This window comes from Schistocerca cancellata, chromosome 1 (assembly GCF_023864275.1).
Source record: "Schistocerca cancellata isolate TAMUIC-IGC-003103 chromosome 1, iqSchCanc2.1, whole genome shotgun sequence".
In the NCBI taxonomy this organism is placed as follows: Eukaryota; Metazoa; Arthropoda; class Insecta; order Orthoptera; family Acrididae; genus Schistocerca; species Schistocerca cancellata.
In genome coordinates, this window is record NC_064626.1 from 1277696360 (window position 1) to 1277719608 (window position 23249).

The following is a 23249-nucleotide window of genomic DNA, read 5'->3' on the forward strand; positions in this document are numbered from 1 at the left end:
AATCACACCAATCTCTAAACATGGAAACAGAAAAGATTGTAACAACTACAGAGGTATCTCTTTAATCAGCGTTGTGGGTAAAATCTTCTCAGGTATTGTTGAAAGGAAAGTGCGAGTATTAGTTGAGGACCAATTGGATGAAAATCAGTGTGGGTTTAGGCCTCTTAGAGGTTGTCAGGACCAGATCTTTAGCTTACGGCAAATAATGGAGAAGTGTTATGAGTGGAACAGGGAATTGTATCTATGCTTTATAGATCTAGAAAAGGCATATGACCGGGTTCCTAGGAGGAAGTTATTGTCTGTTCTACAAGATTATGGAATAGGAGGAAACTTTTGCAAGCAATTAAAGGTCTTTACATGGATAGTCAGGCAGCAGTTAGAGTTGACGGTAAATTGAGTTCATGGTTCAGAGTAGTTTCAGGGGTAAGACAAGGCTGCAACCTGTCTCCACTGTTGTTCATATTATTCATGGATCATATGTTGAAAACAATTGACTGGCTGGGTGAGATTAAGATATGTACACACAAAATAAGTAGTCTTGCATATGCGGATGACTTAGTTGTGATGGCAGATTCGATTGAAAGTTTGCAGAGTAAAGTTTAAAGCTAGATCAGAAATGTAAGGACTATGGTATGAAGATTAGCATCTCCAAAACTAAAATAATGTCAGTGGGAAATAAATATAAACGGATTGAGTGCCAAATAGGAGGAACAAAGTTAGAACAGGTGGACTGTTTCAAGTACTTAGGATGCATATTCTCACAGGGTGGCAACATAGTGAAAGAACTGGAAGCGATGTGTAGCAAAGGTAATGCAGTGAGCGCTCAGCTACGATCTACTCTCTTCTGCAAGAAGGAAGTCAGTACCAAGACTAAGTTATCTGTGCACCGTTCAATATTTCGACCAACTTTGTTGTATGGGAGCGAAAGCTGGGTGGATTCAGGTTACCTTATCAACAAGGTTGAGGTTACGGATATGAAAGTAGCTAGGATGATTGCAGGTACTAGTAGATGGGAACAATGGCAGGAGGGTGTGCACAATGAGGAAATCAAAGAAGAACTGGGAATGAACTGTATAGATGTAGCAGTCAGGGCGAACAGGCTTAGATGGTGGGGTCATGTTACACGCATGGGAGAAGCAAGGTTACCCAAGAGACTCATGGATTCAGCAGTAGAGGGTAGGAGGAGTCGGGGCAGACCGAGGAGAAGGTACTTGGATTCGGTTAAGAATGATTTTGAAGTAATAGGGTTTACATCAGAAGAGGCACCAAAGTTAGCACTGAATAGGGGATCATGGAGGAACTGTATAAGGGGGGCTATGCTCCAGACCGAACGCTGAAAGGCATAATCAGTCTTAAATGATGATGATGATGATGATGATGATGATGATCATTCCTTCCTATGTAGGTGGGCAGCAACAAAATATTTCACTCTCTGAGGTGAAAGTTTGTGACTGAAATTTCGTGAGAAGATCCTGCGGTAATGAAAAGTGCCTTTGCTTCAATTGTTGCCGCACTAATTCACGTATCATATCCGTAGCGTTCTCTCCCTTATCTCACGGTAGTAGAAAACGAGATGCCCTTGTTTGAACTTTTTCGATCTCATCCAACTATCCTGTCTGCTGTGGATCCCACACTGCGTAGCAATTCTCCAGAAGAGAACGTACAAGCGCAGTGCAGACAGTCTCTTTAGTACACCTGTTACAGTGTTCTGCCACTGAATCTTTGTCTTTGGTTTGCTTTACTCACAATATTATCTAAATGATCGTTCCAACTTAAGTTTTTCGTAAATGTATTTAGGTGATTTACAGTCTTTAGATTTGTGTGATTTATGGTATAACCAAAATTTAGCGGATTCGTTATGGTACTCATGTGGATGACTTCACATTTTTCCTTATTTAGAGTCAACTGCTACTTTTCGCACCACACAGATATCTTATCTAAATCATTTTACAATTTGTTTCTATCATCTGATGGCTCTCTAAGACGGTATATGACAACAACATCTGCAAACATTGTAAGAATGCTACTCAGATTGTATCCTAAAACGTTTATGTAGATCAGCAGCAGCAAAGGGCCTACCTTCCTTGGGAAACTCCAGATATTACATCTGTTTTACTCGATGACTTTCCGTCAATTACTACGAAATGTGACCTTTCCGACAGGAAATCAAGAATCTAGTCGCTTAACCGAGACGGTAGTCCATAGGCACGCTATTTGATTAGAAGTCAAAACTCTTCTGGAAATCTAAAAAGATGGATTCAATTTGACATCCCCTGTCTGGAGTAGTCATTACTTCGTGAGAATAAAGAGCTAGTTGCGCTTCAGAAGAAATCTTTTTCTGAGTCCGAGCTGGCTGATTGTCAATAAATCGTTTTCTTCGAGGTAACTCCTAATGTTCTAAGACAGCATATGTTACAAAATCGTACTGTAAATAGACGTTAGATGTATGGGTATGAAATTCAGCGGATTACTCCTACATCCCATTTCGTGTGTCTGTGTGACTTGTGCAACTTTCCAGTCTTTAGGTACGGATCTTAGAACGAGCTATCGTTGTATATTATTGCTAAATATGGAGCTATTGTATCAGCAGTCTCTAAGAGTAACCCGACTTGAATAAAATCAGGATCGTAGGTCTTGCTTTATAAAGTGATTTAAGCTGCTTAACTACAACGAGGATATCTATTTCTACATTAATCATGTTCTTAGTTCAAATTATGGAATATTTACTACGTCTTTATGTCAGACAGGATTGCCCTTTATCAATGATACAGTTCTTCATCTCTTTACAACTATTAACACGTACATTCAAGGTCAAAGTACCAGGACTACACGTTGCTGCACAACGGTTCGTCACTAATGCCTACGCTGATGATGGAACCATAACAGTTGCGGACTCTAAGACTTCGTGATAATTTCGGACATTGTGTACGTCTACAAGGAAACAACGGGGGCTACGATTAACAATTATAAAACACAGTTTTTGTGACTCAGTGAAAGCCCATGTCCTACAGTGCATCCCTTTACTAAATGTGTTGAACGGAGAGTGTTGGGTGTTAACACTAAATAAAAACATACACGAACTAAATAACGTCAATTCCAAAGAAATTGTAGAAAAAGTGATTTACTCTGATAGCGAACGGTACAAGGAAACTGAATGTTACTCAAAGAATTGAACACGTCTACATGCTTACCCCGTCCAAACTGTGGAATGACGTTCACCAGTGAACCCACTGATATAAAATATGTAGCACAAACAAAAGGTTACGTAGGTTGGTTCATTTGGAAAGGTACGTTGTTTCATGTAAAGAAGAATCAGTTGACGAAATCACTTTCAGAAGGCAGACAGATTATGAGACAAAATGTTGAGCCCTTCCTGTGGAGAATACAATAAATAAGCGAAAACTGCAAGTCGGTCGGTTTTACTAAAGGTTGCATGGGTATCGCAGCAGAATGCTTAGGTTAAAGAAGGATGCCGACAAGTATATCTCAGGCCTTACAAAGTGCAACGTATGTTTCTCGCGCATTGATCTATTGTGTCCATTGTGACATACATCATCTTTCCCCCGAGGTTTATTCTGTTACATATATGAATGGAGTTCATTGTGATGTGACTCCTTCGTACTTCAGCCACAACGAATCTTGTAACGCGATTTTATAAGATTTTTTGAGAGAGCGCGGAGGGAAGAAGTGGGTGTGGGACTGCGTCTTTCGTAAACGATTTGCTTTTGTCACAGCCGACATCAGCTTTTACATTTTAAGTCGGTTACTGCTAGGTATTTTTACGGTAACTACTGTTCCCTGTGATAGTGTAGCAGAACAGTACTTAATGTCTGCTTCCCTTGTGTAAGCTTGTCAGCTGCGTGAGGATATTATAGGACACTATAGCCCAATTTCGTAGTTGTGGAACGAATTTAATGCTATAGGAAATTAACGAAGGATTAGTACACTTCTCGATTATTACTCACAAGTGATGAATAAATTTTAATAACGACTCTTTACAGCAAATGCCCTTATCAATTAAGAGACATGTAACAGAAAATATTAGATCGTTTTTAAGACTGCTGCATTCTTTGAGTTTCTGGCTGCAAGTGATTGCATGATGGTGTAATCTGAGATGAGTGAACATTCAGTAGTTGGCGTCTTCTGGTCGTAGATGCTCCTGCCAGGTAGGCATCCTGAGAAGCGAAGCCTCACTGGAGCAGCTGTGCGGCTTTGGCTGATATCGGAAAGAGACGTGCACGATTCCGCTATTGCGAGTTTCAACATACAGGCTCGTATCTCAAGTGTGGGATGCTTATGGCAGTTGCCTTTGCGACAAAGAGCGCCGATGGGCGCACCTCCCCCTCCCTCCCCTCCCTCTCTCTCTCTCTCTCTCTCTCTTTCTCTCTCCCTCTCTCTCTCCCTCTCCCTCTCCCTCTCTCTCTCTCTTTCTCTTTCTCTCTCTCTATTCCCAGTAACGGTATCTATCACTGCATAGGCACTCCTTCTGACGGTTTGCAAGCGGCCTCTACTAGTTCCAGCTGGATGGAATGTTATCTTTACCCGTTAGCGGGAGCAACAATCAGCATTTGGGGGGGGGGGGGAAGCAATTCTTCTCACCCACTCTCTCTGCGGAAGCATTACACTTTATATAAGGTGTGGACGTTCGGCAGATGTTCGTTTCATTTGCATTCGAGCAACACTGTAGCAATAGGACTGCGACCCCAACAGTATGGTGCAGATGGAATCCGAGCGTATTCATGGGGCAGACAACGGAATATAGTTTTTGTCTTTTTCAAATAAAGTGCATTCCTGTTCATTGCCGGTGATGGTGCTAACAGCTCAACTGAGGCAAACATGATAACAGGTTAAACTTAGCTATATGTATGTGTTTGTGTGTTTTCACAAGTCTGCTACACTCCTACAGCCTCAAACTCACCTAAGATATTCTGGTGGTACGCCATTGTTTTTAAAACGCTAATAATGCAGGGACGTCTTCCTGGAAATAAGTATTTATTTCTTAGACTGTGCTGATTTTTTAGATGTAAAACTATTGAGATATCTGCCTATTTGTTAAAATAACGCTGTGTGTTGTTTAACGGGGATATTGGCATAATTTGTTTAAATATGGCGCTGTGGGAATTGTTCAGTCTTGTATTTATGTGAGTGTCTTTTTAATACTGAGAGAAAATCGACAAAACTGTAAGAAATTGTAAATGGCAGTGAAGAGATGTTGTTATGTTGGTACCCTTGCATAAGGTGCAAAGAAGGAGTGTCTTTGTTGCAAAATAATGCTTTGTAGATATTGTTGAATGGGGATATCAGCGTTATTTGCGTAACGATCGCAATGTGGCAGTTGTTCTGGTCCCATATCTACTTGCGTCTTTAGTTGATGAACTTGAAAACAGAAAATTTGTCAAAAATTGTAAATATCAAAGGGAGGTCGTCGTATGTTGGAGATCTTACAGAAAATGTCATGACATCATTGCATCATTAATTTATAGTAATTAGCGATGCCCCAATCATGCAGTGCAATGTCAAACTGACAGACCTCATAAATTATGGTAATATGTACCACCACTTTTAAGTAGAGAAACTCGCTCTTGAAGATCCTTTCACAACGTTTTTATGAATGACGTTCAAACCTTACGTTTTCAGTGTTTAATTGCCCTAAGTGAGCACGTAGTCTTTCGCTACGGCAATGTTTTTGCCGCGTCAATTCAGGGTAAAACCTCGAGCTTTCGACGACCACATCCATCGGCGTCGTCAGGAGCAACAGCTGTTGTGGTGACCTTGTATAGCTAAAAGGCGGCTTCTGATTGGTCGGTAATTGCGTCATGCCGTCGCACGTGGTGTCAACGGCTGCGCTGGCTGCCTTTCTTGCCTTGTTAGATAAACAGATTTTTTGTAATGACTACTGTCCTGGAAAATCAGTGCTACCATCTAGTGAGGGCCAGCACAAATTTCACGACACCAGCTCAGTGAACGCCTTAACAGGAAGAACATATTTGTGTTTCTGTGCAAGGTGAGCAAATTTTATTACTCAAATATCAAAGATTCTAAGGAGTCTACCTTTCAGAATTGAGAAAAGACAAATACAGTGTACGTTCGCTTGCAGGAGATCGACCAAAATCAACCATTTCAGCTAAGTTTATAGTGCGTCGTGTCCCAACATAGCATCAAAGATTCAGTACTGACAAATTTGATAATAAGAAAAAATGATATCTAAGTTACTGTCTGATAGCTGTCATATAAATATTATTTCAATCCAACAGGAACGTCTTACTGTTCGCTGTATTACTGATCAGAATTGTGTAGCATCGTTGAACCAATTATTACAATTCGTTTCACCCTACCAAAACACAAAACATTGAAGTGATCTGCTTGAGAAACAAATCTTGGATGCATTCTCTTTTTGAATTTCAGCTGATTTCCTTCACCAGTCATCAATTTTATTACGTTGTTCTCCCACATGCAGAAAAATATGTATGTTTAAGATTTTCAGCACTTTCTCTTCCATTAAAACAACAAAATTAATTTTTTTAATCATATTCTGTAAAATATTTAGTGAGAGGTTATGAGATGCGCCAATCGGTTACTGTTCTGTATTCAAAACTACAAATAACTACAGTTACTTAAACCTCAGATGCAGATACAGATACAGGCAGAAACTTTAACATTTTGAAGGTTATCACTTACAAATATCTTTAATCTTTTTGTCTACATATTTCCCGTGTTTATTTGTGCGTCCAAGGCAAGAAACACGAGAACATTAATTCTGAATTGAGATCGCTCAGTCCAAAAGGGTGAAAGGTGGTGACCCTTTGGGCACACCATCTTTCACCCCTTGTTAATTATATAGTCCCTGCAGAGGCATTGCAGCCATTTCAGCCATACAGCGAGACATCAGGACAAGTAATTGTAGGTATCACAGGGAATCAAAGCGTTTATTTGCCATAATAGCTGCAGCACTAGATTTTTTCTGTGTCAGTAAGGACAGCAGAGGGGGGCGGCCAGGGAGGCAGAAGTCAAAGAAACAGCAGTAGGCTCCTCCAGGAGGGCATCCGGGCTTCTGAAAAAGCTTTGATCGTGAGCCCAGGTGGTGGCAGTAGGCCCACGAGGGCGGCCAAGTCTTCATCACGACAATGGCCAGAGGCCCCAATTCCAGAAGTGTATCGTCCACCTCGGCTGTGCGACTGACAGACGAACGCCTGTCTTGATGATTGCTCTGGGAAGGAGAGCATTGTCTGCCGCAGGCGTGGAATCCACTTGTTTTTCTCTGGCGATAAGCTCAGCGGGTAAGAGCATAAATTTGGCGGCAAACTTTGTCATCGGAGAAATACCCTGTGCAGTGTCTAGCCGGGAGTTCTGGTGTGGTGTTATAAGTACGCCACAGATACAATTTGCGCATGCACCTTGGCCGTTAAAGAGGACGATTTTGGCCTACTCCACGCGGTTCTGGTGTCGAGGGGGGAAGAGAGAAGACGTTTTCGTAGGCATTCAGTGGATGTCCACTGTACAGGACGGTCTAGGCGGTTCGGCCGAGGTAAGCTGTACACTGGGAAATTGGCGTAGAGCCGCCACAGTCTTGGTTTCTTCAGTTCGCCAGCCGTGACTCTCTGCACATCTCGGCACGAGGGCACGCAGGCCTCGACCTTTGCAGCTGCACATCTACGGCCAGTCTGCACACCTTTCGTTTTACAATTCAGTGACGAGCATATCGTCAAGCCTATCAGCAGACTTTGTCTAGGACCTGGTCTTCACAGCAGCGAGTCCATCTGACCTGCAGCCCCGTATTATAACCAATCTGTATCGTAATGACGAGCTAGCGGTTCACAAACTCGTTCAGAACTAGAAAGCGTTGTTGCTATTACCTCGAGGATGATATCGTTTTAGCTTGACTCCCTTCCCCTTTACTATCTTTGCCAGCCATCAACATCATCTGTCAACATGTATTTTGTTTCATGTTCTTTTTTTTCTAATTTGATCTGTATGATAATTCTGGGAATTCACTTCTTGGCTTTGTAATAAAATAAGTATGAAAGGAGCAATGTTTCATTTTCGAACCCTATTTATCCTGACCAGTTGAATTATAATAAATTTTTGTAACCTGAGGGTAGCGTAATAAGGGTAGGAAAGCTTACAAGGTGTTATTTTCCCTATTGGATCTTGGTTTAAATACCTGAGGCCTTTCAATTTCTTGCTTGATGCCTACCAACAACCGACTGTATTAGTATTTTGGAAGATTGCTGTGTTCGAACACTATGAATTACCTCGAAGAAAGATATATATTGGCACACAATCAGGACAGATTCAGAAAATGTGGTTCGTGTCAAACACAGCTTTCTGTTTATTCATCGACGTAATGAGTTCTATCAACAGGAGACCTCAAACTGATTCCATATTTCTATGTTTCCAGGGGCCCTTGAGAGGCTGCTCACAAGTGGCTTTTAAATCAAACTGCGTTCCTCTGGAGTACCGTCTCAGTGGTCGACTGGATTCATGGTTTCCTATCCGTAGTGATTTCCAGTTCGTAGTGATTGACGGAAAGTCATCGTGCAAAACAGAACCGGTATCTGGCGCTCCCCAAAGATGTCTTTTAAGTGGTCCGCTGTTTCTAATCTATATGAAGGATTCAGGAGACAATACGAGCAGCCCTCTTATGTTGTTTGGAGACGATGCTGTCGTTCGTCATCTTACAAAACAAATGCAAAATGGTTTAGACGAGATGTGTTTATGGTGAAAAAAGTGGCACTTGATTCTGAACAATAATAACTGTGACGTCATCAACATGAGTATTGAAAGGAATTCGTTAAATTTTGACCACACGAGAAAACAAACAGATCTGCTGCCTGCACAATACAACTAAATACCTAGCTCCCAGGCTATACTTTAACGAATACCTTAGTAAGGAGAAACGATAACTAATATAATGTTATGAGTTTTGCAAACCAAGGAATGAGTTTTATTGGCGGAACACTCTAGAGGTCCAACAGATCTATTAAAGGGACTGCCTACACTATATTTCTGCGTCCTCCCCTGGATCAATGCTGCGTGGTATGCCATCCTTACCAGATAGGACTGATTCTGGACATGGAAGAAGTTCAAACAACGACAGCTCGTTCTGTATTATCGCAAAAAAGGGCGACCTGGAGTGGCAATCATTAAAAAGACAGCAGTTTTACTTGCAATGAGATCATTTCACGAAATTTCAATCTACAAACTTATCCTCCAAATGCGTAAATATCTTGCTTACATCCACATATCTAGGTATCAGTCATCATTGTAATAAAAGAACAGAAATCAGAAGTCATACAGAAAAATTCAAGAGCCCGTTTGTCCTGCATGATATTACTCTCCCAAACACTTAACTGTGCATTCCAGAGTTGCATTTAGATGTAGATAGACTTTTATATCAGTGGCAACCCTAGATTTTGATGAATTGTCTAAACGGAATTGCTTCTTTTTCCTAATATTGCGGTTCTGTATTGTGCAGGGAACCCTGGATAATAGATGAATAGTTTAAATTGACATTGTTTTTATTTCTAGTATTGCGGTTCTCTGTTGTACAGGACGTCCTAAATTCACTCCTGCTATTAACCAGAGATAGCTTTAGGAAATACATGTGTAGACACATATTATTTTGTTAAGTAAGAGCGTGGTCGGCATTACACGCATGTGGTAAACGAAATTCTCTTAGTTCTTTCACAGCCCACTAGAGGCAAACTTTGTCTTTTTTGGAATGTCAATAAAGCATTAGTTTACTTTGAATTCTTGATTGAGACATGCACGTGTTTACTGACAGTTGCATTACACAGAAGATGGTTCAAATTTATCGAAGATGTTTGACATCGACTGCCAAACGTTGGTTCATAGAAAAAAATGAAAACTGGATACTGCAGGAAGACAATGATACGAAGCACCGCAGCAAGCTTTGCAGCTACTGGAAGAAGGAGATTGGTATGCAGATACTGGATTGGCCCTCACAGTCACCTGACGGAAATCGTATTGAAAATGTATGGTCTTACAACAGAAAGAAGTTGCAGGAAAAACCAGTCTTCACTTTGAAACAGCTCTCAACGGAAATTCGACACATTTGGAACTCTATTCCACGTGAATACGCGGAAAACTTACGTAGTTTCAAGTATGCGTGGGATGCCAAGCAATAATCGACGCTGCGGGTAACTGGACGTATTGATAATTGTAACTGCGTTTTTCTTTTGTTCATATATGATGTATGTATATGTTTTACTTTGTTGCCAAGTGAACGTTTCTACAGTTTAAGCCGATCACAATGTTAGTTAACAGACTTGAAGTGTAAGCATCCTTAGGCCCCTGAAGAAGCTTCTAAAAGATGTCTGGCTAATTATCAACTTTGGTTAACATTCTTACTGTTCGCTTCTGTAGAATGTGTACTTTTCTGACCTCGATTGCTCTGCCTCATGAAAATACGCCGTTGGAGAGCACTGAGTGAAAGTATGGAACGTATCTGCAGTTTGACACAACGAGAGAGACTTTTAGGAGAAAAGCGGACGTAACAGAGCTTTGTGGTTGATAAACCCTAATATCGTGGCATATACTCAACAAGTCGTTGGAACTCGACTGCAGAAATACTGAGGCACGCTACCTCTGTAGCCGCTCATAACCGCGAAACTGTTGCCTGTGCAGCATTCTGTGCACGAACTGAGCTCTCGAACATGTTCCATAAATGCTCTGTGGGATTCATGCTGGGCGATCTGGGTGGCCATATCATTCGCACGAATTGTCCAGAATGATCTTCAAATCATTCTCTAATAACTGTGGTCCCATGACACGACATATAAAATTTGATTGTTGTTTGGGAACAAATGGTCTCCAAGTCGCCGAACACAACCATTACCAGACATGATAGTTTCAGTTGGACCAGGTGACCCAATTCATTCCACGTAAACACAGTCCACATCATTATGGTCCGCAGCTCGTGGTCGTGCGGTAGCGTTGTCGCTTCCCGCGCCCGGGTTCCCGGGTTCGATTCCCGGCGGAGTCAGGGATTTTCTCTGCCTCGTGATGACTGGGTGTTGTGTGATGTCCTTAGGTTAGTTAGGTTTAAGTAGTTCTAAGTTCTAGGGGACTGACGACCATAGATGTTAAGTCCCATAGTGCTCAGAGCCATTTGATCCATTTTTTAACATCATTATGGAGCCAACACCAGCTTGCGCAGTGCCCTGTTGACAACATAGGGCCATGGCTTCGTGCAGTCTGCGCCGTACTCGGACCCTTCCAGCAGCTCTTATCGCCTGGAATTGGGACTCCTCTGGGCGGGCCGCGGTTTGCAGGCGTTGGCGGCCATGTCGTGCTGTTAGCAAAGGCACTTGCGTCGATCGTCTGTTGTCATAGCCCTTGAACGCCAAATTTCGCAAAACAGGGTCCTAAGGGATACGTTCGTCGTAAGCCCCACAGTGATTTCTGCAGTTATTTCACGAGGTGTTGTGTCTGTTACACAGTGACAAATACAGGTAAACGCCGCTGCTGTCTGTCGTTCAGTGAAAGCCGTAGTCCACTGTGTTGTCTGTGGTAAGAGGTAATACTGAAATTTGGTATTCTCCGCACAACCTTAACACGGTGGATCTCGGAGTATTAAATTCCCCAAATACTTCCGAAACGGAGTGTCCCGTACGTCTTGTTACAAGCACCATTCCGCGTCCATAGGCCGTTAATTCCCGTCGTGTGACCATAACCGCATCGGAAACCTTTTCACAGGAGCCACCTGAGTACAAATGACAGCTACGCCAATGCACTGTTCTTTCATACCTTCTGCATCTATATCCACATCCATACTCCGCAAGCCACCTGACGGTGTGTGGCGGAGGGTACCTTGAGTATCTCTATCAGTTCTCCCTTCTATTCCAGTCTCGTATTGTTCGTGGAAAGAAGGATTGCCGGTATGCCTCTGTGTCGGCTCTAATCTCTCTCATTTTATCCTCATGGTCTCTTCGCGAGATATACGTAGGAGGCAGCAGTACACTGCTTGACTCCTCGGTGAAGGTATGTTCTCGAAACTTCAACAAAAGACCCTACTGATCTGCTGAGCGTCTCTCCTGCAGAGTCTTCCACTGGAGTTTATCTATCATCTCCGTAACGCTTTTGCGATTACTAAATGATCCTGTAACGAAGCGCGCTACTCTCCGTTGGATCTTCTCTATCTCTTCTATCACCCCCATCTGGTACGTATCCCACACTGCTGATCATTATTCAAGCAGTGGGCGAACAAGCGTACTGTAACCTACTTCCTTTATTTTCGGATTGCATTTCCTTAAGATTCTTCCAATGAATCCCAGTCTGGCATCTGCTTTACCGACGATCAACTTTATATGATCATTCCATTTTAACTCACTCCTAATGCGTACTCCCAGATAATTTATGGAATTTACTGCTTCCAGTTGCTGACCTGCTATTTTGTAGCTAAATGATAAGGGATCTTTCTTTCTGTGTATTCGCAGCACATTATACTTGTCTACATTGAGATTCAATTGCCATTCCCTGCACCATGCGTCAATTCGCTGCAGATCCTCCTGCATTTCAGTACAATTTTCCATTGTTGCAACCTCTCGACATACCACAGTATCATCCGCAAAAAGCCTCAGTGAACTTCCGATGTCATCTACAAGGTCATTTATGTATATTGTGAATAGCAACGGTCCTACGACACTCCCCTGAGGCACACCTAAAATCACTCTTACTCGAACATAATGCGTTTTCCAAAATTCTACAACTGATAAACGTTAGAGATATAGGTCTACAGCTCTGCACATCTGTTCGACGTCCCTTCTTGAAAACGGGGATGACCTGTGCCCTTTTCCAATCCTTTGGAACGCTACGCTCTTCTAGAGACCTACGGTACACCGCTGCAAGAAGGGGGGAAAGCTCCTTCGCGTACTCTGTGTAAAATCGAACTGGTATCCCATCAGGTCCAGCGGCCTTTCCTCTTTTGAGTGATTAATTGTTTCTCTATCCCTCTGTCGTCTATTTCGATATCCACCATTTTGTCGTTTGTGCGACAATCTAGAGAAGAAACTATAGTGCAGTGTTCCTCTCTGAAACAACTTTGGAAAAAGACATTTAGTATTTCGGCCTTTAGTCTGTCATCCTCTGTTTCAGTACCATTTAGGTCACAGAGTGTCTGGACATTTTGTTTTGATCCACCTACCACTTTGACATAACACCAAAATTTCTTAGGATTTTCTGCCAAGTCAGTACATAGAATTTTACTTTCGAATTCATTGAACGCCTCTCGCATAGCCCTCCTCACACTACACTTCGCTTCGCGTAATTTTTGTTTGTCTGCAAGGCTTTGGCTATGTTTATGTTTGCTGTGAAGTTCCCTTTGCTTCCGCAGCAGTTTTCTAACTCGGTTGTTGTACCACGGTGACTCTTTTCCATCTCTTACGACCTTGCTTGGCACATACTCATCTAACGCATATTGTACGATGGTTTTGAACTTTGTCCACTGATCCTCAATACTATCTGTACTTGAGACAAAACTTTTGTGTTGAGCCATCAGGTATTCTGAAATCTGCTTTTTGTCACTTTTGTTAAACAGAAAAATCTTCCTATCTTTTTTAATATTTCTATTTACGACCGAAATCATCGATGCAGTAAGCGCTTTATGATACTACCACGAATGGCTAAACCATGACTTTTCCCCTTAGCGCATAATTCATTGGGATACTTAAGAACTTCACACACATAGTCTCATTCAGTGTATGCCCATTGATATCCACGTTTGCATTTGTAAGTCATTTTGGTTTGTTTGTGATAGTATGATATTATTTTCCCATTTTGAGAGACAAGCTGTTAGGCAGTTGTAAGCCTACTCCATTATTTTGCTTGCTGTTCAAAAATGGTTCAAATGGCTCTGAGCAGTATGGGACCCAACATCTGAGGTCATCAGTCCCCTAGAACTTAGAACTAGTTAATCCTAACTAACTTAAGGACATCACACACATCCATGCCCGAGGCAGGATTCCAACCAGCGACCGTAGCGGTCACGCGGTTTCAAACTGAAGCGCCTAGAACCCCTCGGCCACCCCCGCCGACTTGCTTGCTGTATCCGGTGACAATGTGTTAGGCTATTCATCAGTACACTTGTGTAATCAGCTAACTTCAGAGCTTTTGAAGAGAATTCTGATGTAATGTAAAAAAGATAATGTAGATGAAAAGAATAACTGTCACAACAGCAAATGGAGTCAGACTTGGCAAAATGCGAGCACAGGTGTAGAGGTAAATAACATGGCCACTGCAGAAATTGGAATGCTGGAGGCGTCGGATTACAGCTGGTGCGGAGGAGTCGGGGGAATCCAGCGGCCGAGCGTGACGGACGGATTAGCCGGCCCGAGCTCATAATTCAGCAGAAGCAGCGGCGGGGAAGCACCGTGGAGAGGGCAGCGGCGGGGAATACCCCAGCGCTCGTGCGGAGACGTAATCTTGCAAATGGGGGGAGCCCCGCAGGACGCGGCGTGCCCACGGGGAAACCCCGGGGTCGCCAGGTGACCGCATGCTCCGCTTCCTAACCTCATTACGGCGCACCTGGCAGCGAGCTTATCCGATAAACCAGACGCTGCGACTACTCGGTAAGAAACTCCGAGAAACGTAATCCTGTGAAATATTTTGTGCCTGCCCACTCTTTGCTCGGCATATCATAAGAGTTTTTAAAATCTGTGACAACAACGTGGTTACATTACACTACTGGCCATTAAAATTGCTACACCAAGAAGAAATGAAGATGATAAATGGGTATTCATTGGACAAATATATTATGCTAGAACTGACATGTGATTAAATTTTCACGCAATTTGGGTGCATAGATCCTGAGAAGTCAGCAACCAGAACAACCACCTCTGGCCGTAATAACGGCCTTGATACACCTGGGCATTCAGTCAAACACAGCTTGGATGGCGTGTACAGGTACAGCTGACCATGCAGCTTCAACACGATACCACAGTTCATCAAGAGTAGTGACTGGCGTATTGTGATGAGCCAGTTGCTCGGCCACCATTGACCAGACGTTCCCAATTGGTGACAGATCTGCAGAATGTGCTGACCAGGGCAACATTCGAACATTTTCTGTATCCAGAAAGGCCCGTACAGGAACTGCATTATCCTGCTGAAATGTAGGGTTTCGCAGCGATCGAATGACCGGTAGATCCATGGGTCGTAACACATCTGAAATTTAATATCCACTGTTCAAATGCCGTCAATGCGAAGAAGAGGTCACCGAGACGAGTAACCTATGGCACCCCATACAATCACGCTGTGTGATACGCCAGTATGGCGATGAAAAATACACGCTTCCAATGTGTGATCACCGCGATGTCACCAAACGTGGATGCGACCATCATGATGCTGTAAACAGAACCTGGATTCATCCAAAAATATGACGTTTGCCATTCGCGCAACGAGGTTCGTCGTTGAGTACACCATCCCAGGCGCTCCTGTCGGTGATGCAGCGTCAAGGGTAACCTCAGCCATGGTCTCCGAACTGATAGTCCATCCTGCTGCAAACCTCGTTGAACTGTTCGTGCAGATGGTTGTTGTCTTGCAAAAGTCACTATCTGTTAACTCAGGGATGGAGACGTGACTGCACGATCCATTACAGCCATGCAGATAAGATGCGTGTCATCTCGACTGCTAGTGATACGAGGCCGTTGGGATCCAGCACGGCGTTCCGTATTACCCTCCTGAACCCACCTATTCAATATTCTGCTAACAGTCATTGTATCTCGACCAATTGGAACAGCAATGTCGCGATACGATAAACCGCAATCGCGATAGGCTACTATCCGACCTTCATCAAAGTCGGAAACGTGATGGTACGCATTTCTCCTCCTGACACGAGGCATCACAACAACGTTTCACCAGGCAACGCCGGTCAACTGCTGTTTGTGTATCTCAAATCGGTTGGAAACCTTCCTCATGTCAGCACGTTGTAGGTGTCGCCACCAGCGCCAACCTTGTGTGAATGCTCTGAAACGCTAATCATTTTCATATCACAGCATTTTCTTCCTGTCAGTTAAATTTCGCGTCTGTAGCACATCATCTTCGTGGTGTAGCAATTTTAATGGCCAGTAGTGTACATGTAGATTTGGAAAGAAGCTAGAGAGAATACTGACTTAAATACACTTCTTCCAATTCTAATTGAGAAAAAGGATATCTGCTGCTTCTGCATGGACCAGACTGCAGTTATAAATGTCGACTGGCTTTAAACAAAGTCAGTGACTGAGGTGGAATCAGGCAACATTAAAGACGAACCCAAGCATGGGTCGTGGTTTCCATATGACAGAAGTGTAGGAATATGTTACAAAAGCTGTCAAATTCTCGAGTGCCTGAGACTTCTGACGATTACTCGTGTCCTCAAATACGTCACAAAATACCTGTTGTTGGCTGTTCTATCTAGCGATGGAGACATTGCAGAAATCCTCAGACAAAATCTCAAATAACAAAGGTAACATGTAGCTAACTCACTTAATTAAAGGCAAGCAAATGTCTAACAACTGAAAGAAACAATATATGTGTAGTGGCACCACCGTTTAGGATAGGGAAAGTTAGTTTTGTGCGATATTCTGAGTACAAGTTACAGCCAGGTGCAGGCCAGATGGCAGTAAGCGGTTGCGAAGTAGAATGCAGGCCACAGGGGCCATCGAACCGCTGAAAAGCGTAAACGCAGCGGTTGGCATGTCGCAAGCTATAGGAAGAAGGGGCCCTCTGGCGCAACCGCGGTCTGGGGCGTACGTGACTCGGAGAGATGCATTAGTGAAACAGAGGCACGCAGCTCAGTATAAATAGTTGCCATTTTCTAACGAGATTCATTTTGAAGTGTGGTACCTCTCCTGGACGGGGGGGAGGGGGGGGGGGGGCGTGTCACAATACTGGCGACACACGGAAACAGATGGGGCGACAGCGTCCCAGTCTACGGCGGGTCGTTGGTTCGACCATCTGAGGCTGACATGGGGTCCACAGCCAGCCAGGGCGAGCCACTCTTTGGGTCACTACCGAAGGCAGTCGTCTCGTCTCTCTCGTCCCCCAACACCTTCCGGAGACTTACAAGGCGAGGGTCGCAGATTCGGACACCAGAACGGGGGCAGTCATTGCCGCTGCGTGCCCATCTACGCCAGCCGACGAAGAAGCAGCAGCGAGGCTGGCCTACTGCTCTCAGCGGAGCAGTGCGGAGTCAATGCAGATGGTGGCCACTGAGTCGGCTGCTGGCGCAGCCACCCTGACGTAATCGGAACTCTACAGCTGGCGAATGAGGCTGGCATGACACAGTGCTGCGTTGCACAGGTAGCTACGGGAGTGGCCTCAGCATTGCGGGGCCTTTGAGGTGGACCGTGGTGAATGGAGCTCTGTGGTGGAAAAAATAAATCATTTGGAAAGTTGTCGCCGAGTTTCAATATGCCACATTCTGACACCTTCCACTACAAATGTTTTGTACTCTTATTTCATAAAACCCTTTGTGAAAGTCCCACTGGGACATGGTGGCACTTGCATTTCGGTATTCTAGTGCACTCTATCGAGACCATTATGATCATAGCGTGCCTTTACTACACTGTCATTTAATCACGTCTTTGAAGCTGAAAGGCGTCGGTGATACAAACTTTTGACAGTTAAACGTTTGCATCGAATAACTAAGAAATAAGGACAGAATCGCTTTGGGTAGGAGAGGAGATTATGCACTATTTCTCTAAAAGAAGGGATATGTTGATGTAACACTTGCAGAGCCATTAATGGATAATTAATTTGGTACTGGAGGAAAGAGAGAGAGAAGAAAATTGCCTACAGAGTCCAAGGCTTGACTACAATAAGCAGATGCAAATGTAAAGCTACAGAAGTTATGGAGAGATCGAAGAGATTTGAATCAAACTGATTTGCGTTGAAACGGAACTTGTTGTACCGTTCCAATCTTTTAATAAATTGATAGCATGCAGAAATTATTAACAAGTAATTAGCAGGTAATACCTCAGCTGATGTCCAAAAGGAGAGAATGGACTAAATGGGGTTATTTATTGAATTTTTTCTGTTGTGTACCACGTTTCCCATTTTCCTTTCCTTTGTGCGGCCTGGACGGTATAAATGAGTGAATGTGTGAACTAGCAGAAAGCTTTAGGCAAAGATTGTAACACTGCATAAATGGTCGTTCTGGGGTAGGGTAGTACCAACCCCCCAAGCGCGAACAAGTTTAGAAGAGACCAAAGATGACATGTAGGCGCGCGTTTTGGCTGTGTCAGGTTGGCGCACCACCCGCACCACGTTTGTAAGCGTAACGGTTAGGCGATTTCGGTTGGAAGAGCACTTGTTCCTGGGTCGTGGTGCTGGACAGACATGGAGACGCAGCTCTCGTTTTGGTGCGGTTAACATAGGTATTGGATTGCCTGAAATCTGCTCTGTGATGAAGTTCAGATGTTGAAATCAGGTGCGAAATTACCACTGAACCCCATAAGGGAATGGATTTTCTTCATTTACTCGAATTTCAGTAGACCTTGCGTTAGTGCCTTGTTCAGGCAACCCACCATATGCCTTAAGCTCATGGTCACGTTATTGCTCTGTGCTTAACGGAAATTCACTAATTCAATGTATTTTAATCTGCTCTTCCATTTACAGTAATATTTTTGGGGTTTTTATTTATTTTCCATATGTTTTCTGTGTGAACTTGCTTTCGCGCCACGTGGTCGGTTGGAGTAACCGCCGCATTGATAAATTGTAGTTTCGGTCTGAAAATATATAGTACACGATGAATAATCATTCGATAGTGAGCGAGCGTAAAACAGGGAAGGAATAATCGTGTGTGTCCATATTTTTCTGGGTTTCTGTTGGCTACTGGAACTTGGCCATGTGGGTTGAACAGCATTGAAGTGACGTTTCTTGTGCACCCCCATAACGTCTTGACTTGTTGGCGATGCTGTGCGTTAAGTACGATACTCCTGCCACTAGGAACAGTATCGGATTTTAATGCCCACTGATTTGATAAGGATTTGCGAAATACTCTTGCACCCTGACCTAATTTTGCTTGTATTGTCTTTGTGGAACTTGTTCCGAGTAATCTATAGCAACCGAATGTAATAACCGGGGGTTTAGGTATGATTGTGCGGTTGGATGAAATTACATCGAAGCCAGGTCTGCGCTCCTCTGTCCCGTTCTATAATTACGTGGCGAAACTGAACCATGTTAACTAGAGACCGGATTTGATGATGTACATTGCAAGAGAAACACGACTAGTTGTTGAAGTACCATCGGTACTGAATAAATATCAATTAATCTCTACCCTCTACTTTAATTTCAAAGTTCAGTTCCGGTATTCATAGCTGGCTACAATATTTAGATTAAACAAGCACGAATTATGAGTGCGAGTTATGTTACCGTATTTTAGCTTACCTGTGACTACAGCTCAGCTTGGTACGTACTAAATTTTACTATTGTTAATTGTTCAGAATCATTTAATTCAAGTTAAAAGTTAAATCTCTTATTTCTAAATTGCGTAGATTCAAGTAGCTTTTGAAATGATTGTTGAGGTAGTCCAAGACTAACCGTATTTTACTGAATTTTGATGTGCTTCAGAAAGAAAGCTCACTATTACCTTCAGTCACTAAATTAACCATCGATTTTCCGGTTTTATTAATTCTTTTGCTAAATTAAGTCAGAGTGTAGCGAAATTTATTACTTCTGACGAACTTTCATTTTTAACACTACACGTGTCAACCATCAGTTGCCACGCTTCTAGTGCTAATTATATGTGTAATAACCTTTCTTTTTCAGTTACTACAGTAATTGTCCATAGGACTGGCGACCGTAATTTCCCCCAAATCTCAAATATCTAATTACCGCTAATTAATTGTTAACGTAACAGCCGCACATTTACTTTCTTTATTAACTTTACCCCTTTTCAAAATTAATTTCCACCAGTTTCATTTGCATTTTTCCTTTCATTTAGATGTAACACTTTCCTCCCTCTTTACCGACAGATTAACTTCGGTGACGATTGCTTTTCCCAAATTTCCATTAGGTACACGCGGTTTAATTTTTCACTGTCATTAAGGTCGATAAGCGAGGGGGAGGTTACACCTCGACTGATTATTTACTCCTTCCATCATAAGAACAGGTGGCAGTCAGTACCACAGTCGAATTCTAGGTAATGAAAGCAAATAAAAGCTATTTACTGCCTATTAAGCCCTGTATAGGTGCCTTCTGTAGTGGTTCAAAAAATGGTTCAAATGGCTGTGAGCACAATGGGACTTCACTGCTGAACGTAGAACGTAGAACTACTTAAACCTAACTAACCTAAGGACATCACACACATCCATGCCCGAGGCAGGATTCGAACCTGCGACCGTAGCGGTCGCGCGGCTCCAGACTGTAGCGTCTAGAACCGCTCGGCCACACCGACCGGCTTCTGTAGTGGTTCAAAATAAATGCGTTATCCGTTGCGTTCAAATTTCTACCGGTTCGTTAAAACCTTCCGCTAGAAATTATTAATACCCAGCAATAACTCGCAAGGGCCAGTAATTTCGTGGACCACACGAATTTAAGAAACCACTTACTACAGACGGTAGCTTGCAGGAGCGGTAGGACAAGTCAAAGCGACGGTAATCTACCTACTTAGGTCGACTTATACCACCACCAGTACTGGAAGGTTACGTTGCAGCGTGAACAGCAGCGTCGGTCCACTGTGGTAAGTAAATGCCCGGCAAATTCCCAAACTGAAGACAACAGGGGCAGAAGACTTTCGTCCACGGGTTCTGGCGCCCTAGCTGGGACTGCCGCCGAGGCCTCGGCTCGCCGCCGGCTTCCGCGCAGATAACGCGCGCGCGACTGGCGCCAATTAGTGCGGCCGCGTTAATGAGGCCAATTATGGCTGCCAGGGTCACGTGCCGCTTTCAATTAGACGCGGCTGCCCAGCCGGGGGCGCCGACGGCCTCTGCTGTCTGCCCACGTGACCTGCGCGTCCGACCGGCCGACCAGTGCGGTTGCAGACGGCGCACTGGAGGCGCCGAATCACTGCCGTTGCCCGACTGACTCCTGCCCCAGGCAAACGGAGCCATCTGCCCGTCTCACTCCTGTGCTTCACTGGAGTCGTTCAGTAACTGAAGATTACCTGATTCCTCCGATCTGCCAGTTTACATATTTAAACTTGGACTTGAATGCCATTACAGTTGTCACCAGTCAGCTGGAGACACCACAAAGCTGACTATTCACTACTAATATCGGTCGTTTTCGATTATTTCTACGTGACATCTCCTCCACAACCCAAACATACTGGAGACAGAAATGAATTACCCGAAGAAATACAGCAGTGAGTCTTGTTTTTTTTTCTTTTTTTTTTTTTTTTTTACAACATTATTTATGCCCTCACGCGATTCGGGCTTCGGCCTGTGTGACCGAGCGGTTCTAGGCGCTTCAGTCTGGAACCGCGTGACCACTATGGTCGCAGGTAAGAATCCTGCCTCGGACATGGATGTGTGTGATGTCCTTAGCTTAGTTAGGTTTAAGTATTTCTAAGTTCTAGGGGACTTATGACCTCAGATGTTGAGTCCCATAGTGCTCAGAGCCATTTGAACCATTTCCTGACATAAATAATGAAATATAAAATTTGGCTGGTGCTGTATTTCTTCAAGGAACGTGATCCGCAACCACACAGCTCAGCCACCATTATCGTGGGTAAATCATTGCAGTTTCTCTTTGGATTCCAGAGTGGTACTAAGATGTCACGCTTTCCTACTAACCGAGCACACAAATAGGGGATGAAACTCTTAGAGACTATGTCAGCGCACATGCTGAAAAGTGTGGCTTCTCCACTGTTGTTGTTGTTGTTGTGGTCTTCAGTCCTGAGACTGGATTCATGCAGCTCTCCATGCTACTCTATCCTGTGCAAGCTTCTTCATCTCCCAGTACCTACTGCAGCCTACATCCTTCTGAATCTGCTTAGTGTACTCATCTCTAGGTGCCCCTCTACGATTTTTACCCTCCACGCTGCCCTCCAATACTAAATTGGTGATCCCTCGATGTCTCAGAACATGTCCTACCAACCGAACCCTTCTTCTAGTCAAGTTGTGCCACAAGCTCCTCTTCTCCACAATTCTGTTCAATACCTCCTCATTGCCGGCCGCGGTGGTCTAGCGGTTCTGGCGCTGCAGTCCGGAACCGCGGGACTGCTACGGTCGCAGGTTCGAATCCTGCCTCGGGCATGGGTGTGTGTGATGTCCTTAGGTTAGTTAGGTTTAAGTAGTTCTAAGTTCTAGGGGACTTATGACCTAAGATGTTGAGTCCCATAGTGCTCAGAGCCATTTGAACCATTTTTGAATACCTCCTCATTAGTTATGTGATCTACCCATCTAATCTTCAGCATTCTTCTGTAGCACCACATTTCGAAAGCTTCTATTCTCTTCCTGCCTAAACTATTTATCGTCCACTTTCCACTTCCATACATGGCTACACTCTATACAAATACTTTCAGAAATGACTTCCTGACATTTAAATCTATACTCGATGTTAACAAATTTTTCTTCTTCAGAAACGCTTTCATTGCCATTGCCAGTCTACATTTTATATCCTCTCTACTTCGACCATCATCAGTTATTTTGCTCCCCAAATTGCAAAACTCCTTTACTACCTTAAGTGTCTCATTTCCTAATCTAATACCCTCAACATCACCCGACTTAATTCGACTACATTCCATTATCCTCGTTTTGCTTTCGTTGATGTTCATCTTTAACCCTCCTTCCAAGACACTGTCCATTCCGTTCAACTGCTCTTCCAAGTCCTTTGCTGTCTCTGACAGAATTACAATGTCATCGGCGAACCTCAAAGTTTTCATTTCTTCTCCATGGATTTTAATACCTACTATGAACTTTTCTTTTGTTTCATTTATTGCTTGCTCAATATACAGATTGAATAACATCGGGGATAGGCTACAGCCTTGTCTCACTCCCTTCCCAACCACTGCTTCCCTTTCATACCCCTCGACTTTTATAACTGCCATCTGCTTTCTGTACAAATTGTAAATAGCCTTTCTCTCCCTGTATTTTACCCCTGCCACCTTCAGAATTTGAAAGAGAGTATTCCAATCAATATTGTCAAAAGCTTTCTCTAAGTCTACAAATGCTAGAAACGTAGGTTATCCTTTCATTAATCTCTCTTCTAAGATAAGTCGTAGGGTCAGTATTGCCTCGTGTGTTCCAACATTTCTATGGAGCTTCTCGACTATTGCATTGTTTTTATTTGTTAACCCCTGCACGCCACCACCC